Source organism: Pinus tabuliformis, chromosome 9 (assembly GCF_031772625.1).
Source record: "Pinus tabuliformis cultivar Carrire ecotype Pingquan chromosome 9, CPIR1, whole genome shotgun sequence".
Classification (NCBI taxonomy): domain Eukaryota; kingdom Viridiplantae; phylum Streptophyta; class Pinopsida; order Pinales; family Pinaceae; genus Pinus; species Pinus tabuliformis.
The window spans coordinates 683,130,653-683,143,579 of NC_142307.1; positions in this window are offsets into that span (position 1 = coordinate 683,130,653).

The window sequence follows — 12,927 nt, forward strand, 5'->3', positions numbered from 1 at the left end:
CCAAAAATTTCCTCAAGAATTTAGAAGCCCCTTATCCCCTTCATTTCGCTTCATTTCGGCAAAATCCCTTTTTCCACACATCGGGATAAGTTTCACTCAAAAGCCGTTTCAGAGCAGTCAAAGATGAATTTTTTAAAACGGAGAGAGGTTTTTGTCCATAACAGGCCAAAGAAGAAAACCCTCCTTCAATTTTTACACAGGTGATGGTTTTAGATAAATGTCAAAATTACAATCGCTAGATCCAAGGAGGTTGGCCAAGGCACTAAAACGACGGAAAAGGCCCGATCCACTCCAAATTTTGGCCAAAGCCTCTTTTACTGAACATGGTACTTTATTGGGGACTCCCAGCCCAAATTCCAAGAAATTCGGAGAAAATTTTGTCAATTGTGAATTTTTTGTGCCAAACATAGGTTTTCTTCCCCAACACGTAGCGAGCCGTGCGCGACCCTTTCGATGGGCAATTCCATTTCAGGAAAACTCAGAATTTTTGGATTTTTCATGCAAAAATACACTTTCTCAGCAATTGCCAAGAAATTTCACCAAGTTTTCAGCCTCCAGAAGGTCCAAAAACATGCAAAAAATGACTTTCTGCCACCTTTTTGACACACAGGAAGCAGTCTTGGGAGATTGAAATTTTGGAGGGGCAAATTGAAACCAAATTCAAAAATTCTACTTGGGTTGGAAAGTAGACATCTAAACCTTTCCAAAAAGCCCACTTTTGCCTCATTTGGACACCGGGAAGTGCCTCAAAATCAGCTCCAAAGGCGCGCAACGCGTTCAGGATCAGGGCGCGACGTGTTGGGCAGTTTTCACAAAAATTCACCTACAGCTCAGCAAAACGTAGTTTTGACTGGATTTGACTTTTTGGAGTAGATTTTGATCTTCCTTTTTGTAATGATGTAATTTTATGATATTCTGACACTTGTTTATCTCTTCTAGAAGATTCATTCATGAGATAGGCAAAAATTTAATAAATGAATTGGTTTCCTAGCTTATAGAGGCAAGTTGTTTTGACTGCCTAGTTTTCAGTGCTCAGTTTAGAATTGGTTGTTACAGCTCCTAGGATAGTGAGCTCGACCCTTATAGGCAAGGAAAGATGTTAGATTGCCTATATTATGTACTTTCTTGGTCATTTTCATGGTCGGACTCTTGAGGGAGAAAGCTCTATTGTATTACTCATTGTATCTCTGCAATTTTGGAAAAGGAAGAAAGACCAGGGTTTTGCAGTCCTTTTTGGGATTCCTGTGGTTACATGTATTGATGGTGTGTTTCTCTTTGTACTTGTAAGTTTGTTATGTGAATCATCTTCTTACTTTTCCTTCTACAAATAGGCAAATGAAGTGTTAAAGTTGAATTCATGATTGTCATGCTCTACTTTTAAGTTTGCTTAATATTTATGTTTTCATCTGTCTAAAGAGAACTCTTGAAGGTTTCTTGCTCTCTTTAGCTCCTCACCGGTCATTCCTATCCATTCACTTAATTCAAAGGCATCAATACAGTCTCCTACCTTGCCCCAAAGAACCCCCTGCAAAAACTGTGTCCAATCCCCACACCCAAAATTGCCTTTTCCCGATTTTCCACCAAAACCCTAAATATCTCAAATCAAACCTTTTATTAGTTTACTAGCCTAAAATCAGTGTTCTTTATTGGTTATCTCGCCCGTTGAAGATCTCTATCGAGATAGACTGGAGAGAGCCCTCTCCTGCCCCGTAGGGCTAGCTACGAGGCTAAGTGGTTTGATGTTGCCTTGGAGTTTACCTTTCTCAGCATGAGATGAAATTTCAAGCGCTAACACCATCCATTCAATTAATCCACCGTAACACATACTTTTATGCCATCCATGGAAAATAGCCCCAAACCATGTAATGATGATCGGGCTCTGTAGTATAACCTTTCATTGATAGAAAATTTAGTTTTTATTTCAGGAAGAACCTTGGTTACCCATTGTTTCACTAGATGTTTGTACCTCAAAGGAACCTCCATAATATTCATAAGGGATGCTGAGAAACATCTTGACGAAACCAAAAGAACATTATAATAGTAAAAGTGAGTTACAAGGAAGTACCAATGATTTACAAGCAAGTACCAATGAGTTACACGGAAGTTCCAAGTGAGTTACTAGTAAATGTCTACAATGAGTGCAAAACTTACGGTACCGATGCTGCAAAATATGTCTCAGTGAATCCACGAATTGTTTGAAATGTTCACCAAAAATGTTTTCCACAAAATCCTTGAATTTACAATGGTTATCTGTAAGAAAACATCTAAAACCCACAAATATATGCAAATGGGAAATTTAATACTTTCAAAAATATCCTTGAGAGACACATTTGCACCCCTTGATTTTCTCAAGTAGTAACAGTGTCTAAAAAGGATCACATTTTTGGTTGTCAATGCCCTAAATGGTGATTTGATTCCTCATTCTAATATTAAGCTAATATGTAAGGAAATCATTAGTAGAAGAATAGAAACTTGAATCTTAGATTTAATACCAAGCTAATTTGTAAAGAGATCATTAACAAAGCATGAGATACTAGAATAATTCACCAAAGGAAAAGAATTTTTTTTATTTATTCATTTTTAGGTTTTACTTACATGTGAGATGAGATGGTCCATTGTGAGTGGTTGGATTTATTATTTAAATAACAAATGTGTTAGCACATAAAACTACTCTTTCTGATTAGCCTTTTCCATGTTGAGAGTAATACTGGGGTCTTTAAATAACATCATTTTTTTGGTTTAAGTTGGTGTTTCCTTTTAATTTAGAAACACTCATTTGAATGATATAAGAATTTGGCAATACCTTTTAATTTGGAAGTGCTAATTTTAATGATAGAAGAAGAAGGCACCTCCAAATCAAAAGGAGGTGAATGGTACCCCTAATGAAAACAAAAGCGCTTCCAAATTAATATACACCTCACGATACATATTGTTCAATAGGTTTCGCTACCGAAATATGAGCCACGTGTTTAGATGATTTTAACCAGTCAAATGGAATTCTAGTAAGGAAAAATGAAGACTAAAGTTAAGTGGAGCATGATGAGTGTGTGAGGTAGCATAACAATCATCATCGTTGTGTGTTTTGACTTGTCACCTAAGGGTCTAATGTTTTTACGACAAAGGATAAGAGTTTGAGAATCATTACCATTGCTTGTGAGAACCCATGTGAAGGTCTAAGGATAATATAATAGCCCAATAAAAGAGGGAGAAGCCCTATAAATACCGAGGAAGAAGTTTGATAAAGATTTTTTGGTTATTGATCACCTTCAATAACGCTATGGCTGCCATGACAAGGATAGTTGTTAACTAATAATGGGCGTCAAAGTTTAACCAAGGTTAGGGGAGGAAAATAAGGGAATATGCCCTAAATGGTACTTCTTAGGTTCAACTACCATTAAAAACACATCCAACCCACAAAACATTCACTCTCTTTGGTAATTTCCAATTATGAGTGTTTTACTAGGGGACATTATGACATTATCAATAACATTAATGGGCATTTTGGTCTTAACAATGATCAAGGAAGGATAACAAAGACCTTGGGAATTTAATAAAGCTTCATAGTTGAAGAATTTTGAAATATGGATTAAGGCACCACATATGACCTTTATATGGAATTATTGGCCTTCAAATGAAATATGGCAACCATTTATTGGGTTTAGGAAATAATAATGAGTTTTGAGGTTTATATCATTGTTGAAAAGGAAAAACGGGGCCTTATGGAATAAAATTAACCTTCTAGGCCTTAAGCACTATCAACAAGGTCTACAAACATGTCACAACATTTCCTCTATGTGAGGTGTTTCGACTCCAAGTGATATTCCAAGAGTCATTTCGTGGCTTTTCACAAAGAGGATGAGTAGAGGGCCCTTGACTATGTTTTGGAGAGGAAAACAGGTTATTTTCCCTAGAAGAAGGTTTTAATGCTAAAGAATTTTTTTTGAAACATTTAAAGGGGAGGGAGTTTTACATATTTTTTTATTTTATGTAACAATAATGCATACATGTTTTTAATGTGTGTGCATTCCTATGGATTCAAAAAGATATGTGGGATTTTCTCTTTTTTGTAACATGGTGGTTGAGTTGGCTTCATAAACAAAAACATGTTAGTTTTTCTAGCCACCTAATATTATCTTATTTTTTTACGAGATTCCTAATATGGTCCACATATTCATGATTAATGAAACTACACACTTATAAAGCTCTATATTTGGATATCATACAAAAGAGATATCTAAGACCTAAAAAGTAAGAGAAAACGATTGATTATGGTAGGAACCTCAAAGCCAATCTTAGTGCTTGACATCACAATTTAAAAGCATCAATAATTTTATTATTTTTTTTTAAAATAAAATTAGTATTAAAAGAATCCCAAATGTGGTGGTGCATAGGAAATTATTCTTATCACAACTAAGAAAATCGTTAAAAGAAATTTTGACATTTAGGTACTAAACTAACATCTTAATGCAAATATATGCAATAAAATGTAGAGGAAATGCAACATGAATTTTTTAGATTTATTTTTCATATCTATACAAATTTTCAATAAATAAAAAATATATATTTCGAAAGCAAATTTGACCCAACTCCAAAATATATGACAATCCAACAATTTTAGCCAATTCCAGTCTGATTTAAATATCAATCAATGTCTAGGGAGGATGGAGTAGGAGGGGTTATTTTTCACCTCGATGAAGAAAGATAAATTTTCTTGGGGCTTAGGGGCGTTGACCAATAACTAGACAAAGTAATATGCACTTTGGAAAGGTTTGGAATTGGCTCTCACCAATAATTTTTGGTCCCTAAAGGTCTTTTGATATTCTAATATCATCATTCAACGAGTGTTATTAGATCATGAGAATGATGATCCTTGGCTTCCTCCAATATTTCATCGAATTAATTTTTTGATTAAGATTTTTTTTAATATATATTTCCACCATATCAAATGAAATATGAATGTTGATGCTCACCTTATGGTAAATCGGGGTGTATTATTGAAGTGTGAGGAATTAAGGATAAATAGTGAGGATATGATCATCAAAGCTCCACCATAATGTATAGTCGGATGGGAATTTTTCGAGCCTCAAGGATTATTAAAATTGGGAATATAAATTTCAGTATAATAATCGTGCCAAACACCTTTGAGTTAAGAACCTTTTTAAATAAGTGATACATACAACACACATTCCATTATTGTAGAGTATTTGGCCCTCTCAGCCACCTGTACCAGCAACACAAGTATAAATTTAGCGAAGGACAGATGGAAGAGTTGTGAATTTAATAATAGGGTATACCAAATGTTCAAGCACATATCCACTGGTCTAGAGTATCAGTTTAGTGGTAAGTAGTGTTTTGAAAACCAAAGGTTTAGAGCTGAAAATGTAATGGATCCAAAAGTGGTTCTGGAAAAAGCATCATCCTTCAATGTAGAAGGCCTCTAAAATTTGGGAAGCAAAGGAATGTTATCATTATATAGAGAGTGCAGGGTAGTGGAAGATTGAATTACAAAGTTAATTCAAATTTTAGTTGTTCTAATCCAACAAATTCAAAGAATTCAGGTGGAAATGGAGTGCAAAGAGGGGGAATTGGGTGAGGAGTTGAACACCATTGTATCTATGCTTGAAGGAATGGTGGAATTCATGACCACCTTGATATATAGTACTACTAAGATGCAATTGATGAACACGTGCACCTGTAAGGAACTATTGTCGTGATGGTTAGGTCTATTGGAGCTTAAAATGGAGTTTATGCAGTTAGTTGTTGATATGCTAGAGTTTAGAGTTGATAATATTGTAAAAATTGGGGATGAAGGTGGACCGATGCACAATCAAGCTTTCTTCGATGATATTGAGGACATGATGAATGGGGAGTTAATGGATCATGATGATGACATCATGAACAACATCATCAAGAGTCAAGAGCATCCTGTAGAGGGCTTCAAGGAAGATCAAGCAGCTCCAATGAGGGATGATTTGTAATGTTTATCTCTAGTTTTAGTATGGACATATGTACTACCGATACCCATATTATAATGGAATAATTTGGAGGTTATATGGGAGAAGTGTTTTTAGAATAGTATTAAATAGTAAATTAAAAATATATTATGTAGAGGGGTGAGAATTTTGGAGAAATGGAGATTTTGTGGCACAAGATGTAAAAGGTTCTGGCCTTCAAACCATACATGAATTATAAATGTATGGTTTGAAGGCCAGAACCTTTTACATTTTGTGCCACAATATATATATATATATATATATATATATATACATCAATGTCATATTGCAAGGAATTGATGTCTTATACACGCATCCCTCATATTGTTGCTAATCTGGTAGATGCTTGCTAAATTACAATCTACTTCACTTGAATATAATGGATGGAAATTGTTGGGGAGGGTTTTGGAATATTCTCTCCCTTCAATGACTTCATCTAATTTTTGCTTCTTCTTCTCCATTTATGCTACCCACTGTTCTAACTATTGATTGATCTCTAAGATAATGGCTACAAGTGTGTGTAGAAATCCTTGAGGTTAGGCATAAGATTCTCTTCTTACTCACAAGTGAAGCTAAAAAAATCCAAGAGATTGTTCTTAGACCCTTTGTACTATGATTCTTGGTTTTTGAAGTTATATACACATATTTTTTTAATACTTAATCTCTTCCATTATCTTAAGATTGTCTCTTCGTAATCTTGTGCCAAGTTGCAGGGTCTAATCCATTGGAGCCCTATCGACATGTATTTAAAGGCTTTTGTACAACATTTTTTTTACTTGGCCACGGGCCCAAATAGGCCTATCTTCCTTGGTCGCAGATGCAATGAGGTTTTTTATATTGTTGTAGGTGATTTAAGAGCTAAAAATATGCATTTTACAATCGTTCATCCATCATCGCAAGGGTTTCTTGCTTTGTTATTGGATTGGATCACTAGGAGGTTACCTCTAGCCTTACTTATAGGTCTTGGAGGGCTGACAAAATTATTGCATTTGATTCTCATAATAATCCAATTTTTTTGTATGCCCAATCAAAATTATTGCAAGCGTTTATCATTCTTTCAACTAGGAAAGTTGTCATTACATCATTGAAAGGATTTGTATTTAGTTAACAGTCTAATTGTGGTTGATTCTAGGCTAGTGTTTCCTAGTGAAGTAGTTACATTTCATGTTTGAAGGTAAAAAAATATCATTTAAGCACTTAACTAGGCATACCAGCCCTTAGAGTGAGGTCGCAAAGCCTTGTGCCCTTAATTCTTCTCTAACTATCATTTATTACAAACTATGCTAACATATCAAATTTGAAGTGTTGCATACTTAGGATTGTAGGTTTTAAACCCATATTAGAAATTACCTGCATGCAAATTCTAAAACACAGAAAATAAACAATGCGAGAGCATAACACATAAAACACATATACATAGAGATTTTCCCCTAGATCCCAAAACCGGGACTACCATCTTGATTTTTCATTATTTTCCTTTCAATTTTACAATAAATATTTATACATACCGAAGCATCCAATACCACGGACCCAAAACCATCACGTCCAAAACCATGCATGAAAAATCATGCACAAAACCATAGGTAGATCCGCCCAACCTAATATAGGGTCCAAAAACAAAATTTTCTAGGGCGTTGCCCCAGACCCCTCAAACCCCCTATGACCCCCCCGCTACATAATCGGCACAACAAAGGGGGGGATCTACCCCCTCTCTAACCCCTCGGTTAACTACGTGGCCTAGTCGTGGAAATAATATAACACAACCCAACATTCTCCCACTTGTTGTTTTCTTTCCACAGGGGGCCACAAGAGAGCTTAGTCATTTATCCAGCACTGCAATGCCCATTGTTTCTCTACACCAAGAGAACTTCTCAGAGCTCATAGATTTTGTCAATGCATCTACAATATTCTTCAAAGTGTCCACCTTTACCAACAACACCTTTTTGTCTTCTATCATATCCCTCACAAAGTGATATTGAACATCAATGTGCTTTGTCTTCAAATGATATATGGGGCTCTTTGCCAAGCAAAATGGACTTTGGCTATCACAGTGTATCCTTATAACTCCTTGTACTAACCCCATACTTGAACACAATCTTTGCAAACAAACTGCTTCCTTGCTTGTATGAGTGGTTGTCGTGTATTCTACCTATGTAGTTGATAGTGTCACTATAGATTGTTTCTTACTCGTCCAACTAACTGCACCTCCAAATAGGTTAAACACATACCCACTTGTAGATCTCCTCTAATCCAGATCTCCAGACCAGTCTGCATCAACAAAGCCATGAATATCCAACACTCTGTCCAATCCAGGTCTTCCTTGGTAGCACAAACAATAATCATTAGTGCCATGCAAATACCTGAAAACCGGCTTCACTGTTGTCCAGTGATCCTTCCCTGGTTTTCACATCAACCTGCTCAATACTCCCACTGCATATACAATGTCTGGTCTAGTACATACCATCGCATACATCAGGCTACCGACTGCACTTGCATATGGAACACGGGACATGTCCTCTTCCTCTTCTTGTGTATTGGGACACTATTCAACAGATAACTTTACACCTACAAGAATAGGAACCTTCATTAGTTTACTATCCTACATATTAAACCTCTGCAATATTATATTGACATACTTCCTCTAGTTTAAACAGAGCTTCCTCTTTGTCCGATCTCTTTTAATTTCCATTCCCAAAATATAGTTTGTAGCACCAAGATATTTCATGTTGAATTTGGAGGGAAAATGGGTTTTCAAATCCTGGATAATTCCTTTGTCATTTACCACCAGCAACATATCATCCACATACAAGACGAGATAAATAACACGGTCATCAATTAATTTAAAATACACAAAGTGGTCTGCTTTGCTTTTGATGAAGCTAAGTCCCTCTATAGATGTATCAAATTTCTGATACCACATCCTTGATGACTGTTTTAACCCATACAAAGACTTCTTTAACTTGCATACCAGTTCTTTCTTACCCTTCACCACAAAGCCTTCAGGTTGCTTCGTGTAGATATCCTCTTCTAGATCCCCGTGAAGAAATTTTGTCTTCACATCCATCTGTTCTACCTCAAAATCAAAAGCAGCAGCAATAGATAAAAGTAATCTAATAGAAGTTACCTTGGCAATAAGAGAAAAAATATCACCAAAATCAATTCCCGACACCTGGGAATAACCTTTTGCTACCAATAGAACTTTGTATTTCTCCACCTTTCCTTCTGCATTTGTCTTCTTCTTGAACACCAATTTGCTGCCAATGGGTTTCCTTCCAGCCGACAACTCCACCAAATCCCAAGCCTCATTTTTGTGAAAAGATTCCATTTCATCAACCATGGCCTCTTTGTAGAGTTTTCCATCCTCTGAATCTACTACTTCCTTCATAGTTATGGGATCATCATCAATAATAGATAAAGGAAAATTTGAATAGAAAGCAGATGGACTATACCTTTCTGGCTACCTTCTTTCTTGAGCTGATCTTCTCACACCCGAAGTTTGTGGCTCTTCGTCTTCTGATTCCTCCTCTGTTGTAGAGTCTGATTCTTCCTCCTTTAGCTCAAACACTATCTTCTCAGGTTCCTTTAGTTGGACTTCATGTTTAATAACATATATCACCTCTCTGAACACCACATCTCGGCTATACACAACCTTCCTTATTACTGGGTTCCAAAGATTATAACCCTTTAAACCATCCTTATACCCAATAAAGATGCACTTTTTATATTTACTATCCAACTTGGTTCTTTTATCCTTTGGAACATGTACATATGCATCACATCCAAATACCCTTAGATGTGAAAGAGAGGGTTTCTTACCAGTCCATACCTCTTGTGGAGTCTTATCCTCCAACCCTGATGAAGGTGATCTGTTGACTGATAACATGCTCTCCCCACCACCTTTGCCCAGAATTCCTATCCTCACCCGGCACCACTAAGCATGCATCTTGCCCTTTCCATCAACGTCTTGTTCATTCTTTCTACAACTCCATTTTTTTTAGGTGTGTGTGGAGTAGTCTTTTGTTATGCTATACCACTCTTCTTACAGAATTCTTCAACTTCCTTGCTACAAAACTCTCCACCGTTATCTGTCCTCAACACCTTTATCTTCTTCTCTGTCTAGTTTTCCACCAGAACCTTAAATTTTTTAAACCAGTCAAAGACTTTAGATTTCTTCTTAAGGAAATATATCCATGTATTCCTTGAGAAGTCATCTATAAATGATACATAGTACACAGACTTACCTAGTGATGGAACCTTCACAAGTCCAAACACATCACTGTGCACAAGTTCTAACATTTGTTTCTCCCTCTTACCACCAGAGTGGAAACTCACCCGATTCTACTTCCCGTATAAACAATTTTCATAGAAATCAAAATCCAAAGAGCTATTACTCATACCTTCTACCATACCTTTACCGTGATGTATTTAAAGGCCCTTCTCTCCAATATGTCCAAGCCTTTGATGCCACAGCATGGTCTGCTCTCCAAATGCCACTAGATTTTCTACTCCACTTTTAGGAACCACAGAACTGTTGCACCCATCAATAACAGTGCTACCTTGCAACTTGTATAGAGTTCCAATCAGAACTCCCCACATCAATACCAGTGCTCCCTGAACCATTTTGCAGGGATCCTTCTTGAACACTGTTTTTACACCTGCATCATCCAGCTTGCTTACAAAAATTAGATTTCTCGCTAATGCAGGAATATGCAGAACACCCATAAGTGTTCTACCCATTCCACCTTGCAAATTCAATGTTACTTTTCTGCAACCAACATTCTAGCCTTCCTTTCATCCCCCAAGAAGACATCACCACCATCATATTTCTCATACTCATAGAACCACTCTCTATGGGGAGTGAAGTGAAAGGATGCACCTGAGTCAATCAACCATGCCTCATGATCTACATGTGTACTTGAAGAATCCAAGTACACATCCCCACCTTCATCTGAGGTGGTTTTCGCCTCTGTAGAAGGAGCGTCATCAGATCCCTTTCCTTTATCAGGAGCTTTATATTTACAGTCCCTTTTGTAGCTCCCTTCCTTTCCGCATTTCCAACACACCACCTTTACAGGTTTTCCTAGAGATTTAGATCTCCCTCTAGATTTAGATCTCCCACTCGATGGCTTATTTTTGTTTTTGTTCTGGGACCGTCCTTGTACAGATAAGGCATCACCATTATGGATCTACATATTTTTCCATCTCATCTCCTTCGTCAGCAAGGATGAGACTATTTCATCAAACTGCAAGGGAGTTGTATTTCTACCTATTGCAATAACCAGACTATTCCACGAATCTAGTAGAGAACACAAAAAACTGATGCACTTATCTTCATCTGAAATTTTAATATCAATAGATAATAACTAAATTATCATCGTATTAAATGCGTTTGGATGCTTTATCACAAAGTCTCCATCTTTCATCCACAGGTTATACATCTTTTTTCGTAAGAACAGTTTATTCACCAGAGAATTGGATTAGTACAAAGTCCCTAACTTGTCCCACAAAGCCTTAGCCATAGCTTCCCCTGATACATTCAACGATACTGAATCTGAGACACACAATCGTATTATGCTCTTTGCTTTCTGATCTAACTTCTTCCATTCTTCATCGGACACTACCATTGGTTTAGTACCCAGATCTACCACGATCTACTGATCTTTGTCCACCAACAGATCCTCCATCTTGATTTTCCACAACTCAAAACTCTGACCATTGAATTTCTCGATCTCTATATTTCCACTACTCACCATCTTCTTTCACCACCAGAATTGATCTTGTAGATCTCCCACTAAACAGTGTCTACCACAGGCTCAAGCCAAACCTCTCAACAACAATGGCGTCCCCTTGAAGCCAAAATAGCTCTAATACCAAATGTAGGTTTTAACCTCGTACAGAAATTACCTGCATACAAATTCTAAAACACAAAAAATAAAAATGCGAGAGCATAACACATAAAACACATATACACAAACATTTTCCCCTAGATCCCAAAACCGAGACTAGCATCTTGATTTTTCATTATTTTCCTTTCAATGTTACAATACACATTTATATATGTAGAAGCATCCAATACCATGGACCGAAAACCATCACTTCCAAAACCATGGACCAAAAACCATCGCGTCCAAAACCATGTGTGAAAAATCATGCATGAAACCATAGGTAGGTCCACAACCTAATATAGGGACCAAAAACAAAATTTTCCAGGGTGCTCCCTTGGACCCCATAGAGGGGGGTTACTTGCACCCCTCAAACCCCTTGTGACACCCCTACTACCCCATCAGTGCAATGAAGGGGGGCCTCCGCCGCCCCTCTAACCCCTCGATTAACTACGTGGGATAGTCGTGGAAAGAATATAACACAACCCAACAAGGATAATCCCATTGAAACCTAATAATCATAGGCCTAAAAATATAAAATATTGTCACACATAAATAATAAACGTTAAACTATCCATAATCTAAATTGAAGGAGGAATATACACACTAGGAGACTTTAGGAGGAATATAATTACTAGGCCCAATCAATTCTCCCTCATAATTTCTTTTTCCTTTCTCTGTAGGAGGGATCTTCGCTCATGGAAAAAGGAGGGATTTCACTTGTGAATGTGGCAAAAAGGGAAATAACTCAGAAATGTAGATGAATCTCCTTCAAAATTTTGATTAATGGCTTTCAATGAATTCCCTCTTGATTTTAAACACTCTTGAAATTAATGCATTCAAGTTACCTTATGCGTAGGGGAGAAGAAAATACACAATTTGTTTTAAATTTAAATTTTTTACAGATGTTCACCAAAGAGACTCGGTCTTATCCTTCAAATAAATGTAGTGAACCCCTTGGAAAATTAAATATGACCTCTAAAAATTCAATGCCTTGCATAGAAGATAGGCTAAAAAATTAATTAATTTTTTATAATTAAACTGCAAAAATT